The 6,441-nt window shown below is 35.3% G+C and overlaps 1 long non-coding RNA gene across 1 annotated transcript; it reads left to right on the top strand.

The window, feature by feature from the left end:
* The first annotated feature begins 2,567 nt into the window (after window positions 1–2,567).
* LOC112522471 lies at window positions 2,568–5,807 on the top strand. Its single transcript, XR_003070190.1, has 3 exons — window positions 2,568–2,614; window positions 4,593–4,646; window positions 5,738–5,807. It is a non-coding gene; the product is annotated as an uncharacterized LOC112522471 (long non-coding RNA).
* The last annotated feature ends 634 nt before the right edge of the window (window positions 5,808–6,441 follow it).

The raw sequence follows: 6,441 nt of genomic DNA, 5'->3' as shown, positions 1-6,441 counted from the left end.
TTTTAGTACTACCCTCTAGTTAGCTTTCACATTTACTCTCTCATCAAATTTGAGATTTCTTAGGCAAGTAATAAACCCTCATCATCCAAGTGAATTTTCCATGACATCTTATCCAGGTAGTATATTTGTAGCATGTTTAGGAATTAAGTCTAAGCCCATAATGCTTCGAAGGGTAACAATACATGACGGAATAAAATGAACTTACAGGYTTAGTGGCAACACCACAGCTCAAATACAGCAGCTTCAGTTGCTGCTGTTTGCTCGTGAAGACGCGGGAGAAACACAGCGAAAGTTGYTGTTTGTCTGCGGCAAGGGAAGGGGTTGACAGCACCTTCAAACCCTRYTGTTGCTTTACTGATGAACGACGACCGGGACGAAAGAAAAAGGGCACAAAATAGYTGTTTCTTGTTGYTGTCCGAARGTAGAGAACARCACAGCAAACCGCTGTTTGCTGTTTCTGGTTCTTCGCTGCTRTCYGCTGCGCGCCCGACAGCAGTCTGCTGCTRCGTCRCCGACTATTGCTTGAASAAGCAGCTRCCCGCTGCTGYTGTGGGAGCCCGAGAYGAAAACAAGAGGSTACTGCAGAGCTGYTGTCCGGCCAGACGCTGCACTGCTCCCCCTCGCTATCGCTGCTGCTRTTATGCTGTTTTGGCGAGAAAGAGACCGTAAACACAGMAAGCTGCTGCCAGGTCGCTGCYGTTATGCTGTTTTGGCGAGAAAGGAACCCGAAAACGCAACAGGCTGCTGTTAAGCCGGTGCTGCTATGCTGTTTTGCGAGAAGGAGACCGAGAACGCAGCAGACTGCTGTCGAGCCGTTGCTGTTCCGCCTTGCTGTCTGCTGCTGTTGTTCTACGGTTCAACCCCGGTAGCTCCAAGACCCTTCCCAAGGGTTATTTTCCTTTGAGACCAAGTCTTTATTCCTTCAAACTCCACGACTGCTACCCTTTCCTCCACCTTCCCCACTTCCAGCCCCTTTTTTTTCTTTTTCTTTCCACATCCCTTCCTCCTAATTCTTGACAGACAACAGCAAGGACTCCAAGGTAAGAGAATTAACCCCCCCCTTTTCTTTTCAGGGCATGGAGAGTCTACAAGGTAGGGTGGAGGACAAAAGTTAAGCTACTCCCTCTCCCTATCTTTTTTTTTTNAAATGATTCAATACTTTACCAAAGGTCCACCAAAAAGAAAAAAAAATCATTGAATTTCTAGGTATTACATGCCACCTTTAGAATCTATAAAATATCAAATCTATTTAATTATCTATTTAATTATTATTATTATTATTATTATTATTATTATTATTATTATTATTTAATATACATATATCAATTAAGTTATCTATACTACTTTATAAAACAAATTTCACAAAAGTCTTAAAAACAACCTTCACTGCATAAGTTACTACCTTTTAAAGCACAAAGTCTTAAAGTCTTGAAAACAAATCCTAATGCACATGGTACTACAAATTTATGCATAAAGTCTTAGATCATGAATGTATACTCTCCCTAAGCAATGTCTGCTCCCTAAGCAATGTCGGCTCCCAAGAAATCGATTCCGACTCCCAAAACATCGATTCCTTCTCCCAAGGCAACGATGTCGTTCATTCTTTTCAATTTCAAACAACTTGAACCAGATCCATGTTTCAGAAGAGGCGATTCACGTTTTGTCATCACGGCTTATCAAGGTACTGATTCGTTCTCGATCTCTACTTCTCTACTGGAATGATTACAATGTTAGGGTTTTCTACATTCTTCTTCGGATTTGATTATCCATCGCTCCATCTCAGGTAAGGTTTTCTGATTAGAACGTTAGGGTTCTCTACATTCTTCTCCGGATTTGATTATCCATCGCATGTTTCTAAATTGATTTCCCAGGACCCCTATTTTTATCCTTGCTTTTTAGTTGTGTTTTCTCCATTGTCTCATTGTATTTGACTTTAGATTAACTTTTAGAGATTGTTGCTTCTTGATGGAATCTCTTTGCAATGTAAATGTTTTGAACTTAGAATATGTTGTGAAGATTTGTGATTTTCTTCTGGTGCATATTTTATTATCCTGGGATTTGGGTTTGAAGACCTGTATGAAAAATTATTCAACATTGTAAGGGATTTGGGTTTCAATCCCTTTTTGAAACAATTCTTCAATATTCTTTTATTTGATGTTCCAATATCAAGACAAAGTTGCAAATCTACATGTTTTTTGTTTTAGTTAGGGTTTGCAATTGGTTGCTTATCAATTCATAAGGAATCTTAACCATGGAGAAGGTTGGGCTAATTCTAAGGTCTGACTATTGGTTGTGAAGCCACATGTTTCTCTCCATTGCTTGCAAAGTTACAGTTTAGGGTGATGTTGTTGTTAGGGAGTCGGTTGGAGGATGACAATCTTCATCTTATTATCTTGGATATGATGTTGCCGAATGTCTTATTTTTTCTCTTACACTTGGACAGATCATTCTTGATATGTATATCATTCTTTTTTCATTTTTATTGTTTATTCTTTCTATAAACAATTTATTGCATATTTATACTACCTTATAAACCTTAATCTTATCTTTCTTTGTTGGGTTGATTTAGGATCTGACGCATTATCAAAATGGAGATGTGATCGACTCAAATAAGGTTTGTAATTCACCATTTTTAATACATGAACATGCTTATTACATCAACTCTAAGTCACATGTTAATGTTTTTATTCATGCCTACACAAACATGCATCAAGGCTCAAGTTAATCTTTAATTTTCAGGGACCGACTCTTTGAACATGTGTATTGGGCTTTTGGTTGCAAATTAACCATTTTTTTGGTTAATCTTTTAGCAGAGCTGTTTGATTTCACTTATTTTGAAGAATCATCACAGTTGATTTTCATTTAACAAGTTCAGTTGATTGTTTTTTATTTGAATCTCCTTCGTATATTTATCTCCGTAAGGGATTCAAACGGCTACTTTATTCAAATTTTTGGTTCAAATGGTGATTCACTCTTTCTTCAACCTTTCTTGTCTTTGACTAATCGATTTTGAATCTTTGCTCTATTCTCTGACCTATAACACTTTCGTTTCAACCCCTCTAATAGGAACGAGAAAGAGATGATTGTTGCTTCCAAATTTCTTTGATGTTTACTCCTTTCATTTCTCAAACGACATTTAACACTTACAAACTCTAAGGTATCTTCTGTTGTTTTCTTTCCCGCTTTTTTTTTTACCTTTCTTGTGCCTTTGTAGTATTATGACGTCTTAACTTTTTTTTTATCAAAATTATTAGTTGTTTTAACTTTCAAGATCTCATATCGAAAAAACTTTGGAGCCTTTTACCAAATACTTATCCGGTAAGTGCTTACCGGTAAAATTTAACACTATGATTTACTTGGTGGGTAAGATTTTAGTCCACCAAAACGGCATCGTATGCAACAATTTACCCAGTAAGCGCTTAATCTTCAAAAACGGGAAAGTTTAAAAAATATATGAATATGTAGCAGTATTATATAGGTGTGTCCGAATTTGATTTGATTTTTTAAACTTCAAATAAGATTGTATAGTTTCTTTTGGTTAAAAGTCTCACGAAGCTGGTAAGCATAGAGTAGGTTGATTTTTTTTATATTCGTCTACAATATACCAAGTTCATCTATACTATCTTATTAAGGAGATTTAGCAAAAGTTTTAAAAACATCCAATGCATTTGGTACTACCTTATACTGCATAAAGTCTTAATGTATTTGAGTTCTTAGTGGTCTTTGGATTAGACTTTGCTAAGGTAAGTGGCATTGGCTTAATTGGAGGGGGGCGGATGGCAATAGAGGTGATGAACTCTAATTCACTGTCTTATGACATTCAGATGACGTTCTTCTGGTTACAGGCATGACCTAATAATGTCTTAATGTATGAACTCCAGTGGAATTCGTGCTTTTTGCAGGCTTAATTCACTATCTTATGCCATTCAGATGACATTCTTCTGGTTACACGTGAATAACTTGGGTTTTAAGCGATTGTTGTTTATCCAGAATGCCAAAAGCTTTACAAGCATGACCCTAATCATGGCTTAATAAGATAGCGGGTTGAAGAAGGACACTATTTCTGTAATTCATATTTACACACAGTCCACACACCGATTAGATTTCAACCACCATTGAAAACAGTTGAGGATAATTGTATAATCCTAAAGGTGGTCGTTTATGTCAAAGCCTTTGATCAATTAAAGATATGGTATTGGGTTGATCATAAAACTTGAAGTTCTGCGAAAACAAGATAAATACCGCCATGGGTTGCTCATCTCATTTTGCACTTTTGGGGCTCTAATGCACTTTCCGATAACATTTAGTGTTGTAAGTTAACAATTATAGTTGTTTTGTTATATGGCTACAGTAGCATTGCTTCTACATAAAAAATTATAAAGGTATGTCTTTGTGTGCGTATTTTTGTTGCTTGTTTCCGGTGATCCCTTTTATGCATAAGATCATTAGTATACAGTATACCGGGTTCCCTCAATTAAGTCCAAATACCCAAGCTTGACAAATAAATTTTGTTGTCATTGCCTTATTATCATTAAATTAGCCAAAATCTGTTAGAGAACAATGTGACTGATTTTTTCTCCCTCTGCAATCAGGTTGCTCAGATTCTGGCGACTTTTAGGTCTCAGGTGAACAAGAGGAGATATGAGGTAAAACTCGTTGATACATGCCTTTTAAGATAATAATACATCTTTTGTTGTAATGATGTTTTCTTGGTCTTTATTTTCACGTGAAGATTGTTCACTAGATAGAACTATGGATGAGACAAAATATGTTGATGACTACTGGTTCACCTCAACATTTTTCCTTGCATTACCCGTACAAAGTTCTTGCATACAAACAGACAATCCAAGTAATTACCATTTGTCATTGTTGTCGCTTGTAGTAGAATAGCCTCTAAATATGAACCCAACTTCTTAGTCAACACCAAATCCAAGAAGTTATGGGAACTTTCAAAGTCTCTCGGTATATGTAGAGGTTACCCTTTGACAATTCATTTAACTCACATTGTATGGAAGTGTTGATTTCCTAAAAGAGCATTTACTGAAATACATGGGTCTAGATCTTCTTGTTCCATTTCCGTTCTGATGCAATCATATTCTTCTTCCTCACTCAGAATTTCATTTATAAACATTTGTTGCTCTTTGAATCGACACTTGTGTTTTCTATCATGTGGTTGATCACAGTAATAAGATAGACCATTTGTTATTTCCTCGACTCTCACATCTATTGGAATGTATTTGAAGTTCTTAGTGGTCTTTGGATTAGACTTTGCTAAGGTAAGTGGCTTTGGCTTAATTGGAGGGGGGATGGCAATAGAGGTGGCATATTTTAATTAATAGCAGCCATGGATACTGCTTATAAATGTTTTGGTGAAAATACAATGGGCTTATTCTATTTTGGATCTGCATTAATAAACCCTAGAGATCCTTCCTGCAACCTTGTAATTTTTTTAGTCCGTGCTACTGAAGTGGGATTAAAAGCCTATACAAATGGCTTAACAGTCGACTTTAAACACATTCCACCTTTTCAGTCATGTGATTTTAACCGAAAAGACTATTGCCTAATTGTTTTCAGGTTTGCCCTTGAAAGTTTTATATCATTTGCAAAATTTATGGTATATTTGAATTGTTTTTGGTAATAATGTTCATTTTGCATTTGCTAGATCTTGTAAACTCTAGGTTTATACTTGGTTAAGCTAATACAAATATGTGGTTAACATTTTTTGGTATTGTTTCAGGACTCTTAGGAAATTGTATAATGTGGATCCAAATGACTACATGTTCTCGATTTATGGGATGAGGATCTTCAGGAGTTCTCTTCTTCCGGAAAAATGGAAACTTTTTCTACATGTGAATGATGATAGGTTAATAACAAAGACAATGAAGAAGGCATAAGTGATTTGTCTTCAAAAAAGTATATATTGAGAAGTAATTAAATATAATAGGGTTGAAGTAAGTCTGATTTTGAGTTGGATTTTGGAAGATGTATATGAGTGTAAAATTAGGTCTCATTTTAAAGACTACTCAATATATTGGATAGATACATTCTTTATGTAAAATAGGTTCCGTGTGTAAATTTGTAATTTTTCTGTAAAATAGGTTATGTGTATAATTTTGGATGGACTCATTCTTATGTTACCCAAAAAATTTATTTAAAACATCGATTTGTTCTAAAAATGAGTTTGTTATTATAGACATTCCATATGAAGATTTGTTCTATTTTTACAGGATGATTGCAAAAGCTACCAACAACACCACCGATGTGTTGGATGGATGGTTATTTGAATCTAACATAGGTATCGATGTAGTAGACTTTATAACATCTTGAAAAGATTTGATATTTTGAAATTAAATAAATTATAGTAAACATTTTATATTCCGCCGCATTGTACGGGTATACAACTAGTATTTATATAATTATATATATATATATATATATATA

The sequence above is a fragment of the Cynara cardunculus genome (genome assembly GCF_001531365.2).
Source record: "Cynara cardunculus var. scolymus isolate 2C chromosome LG 12, CcrdV1, whole genome shotgun sequence".
Classification (NCBI taxonomy): Eukaryota; Viridiplantae; Streptophyta; class Magnoliopsida; order Asterales; family Asteraceae; genus Cynara; species Cynara cardunculus.
The sequence above is the reverse complement of the archived record's forward strand: the minus strand, read 5'-3'. Positions and strand labels throughout refer to the sequence as shown.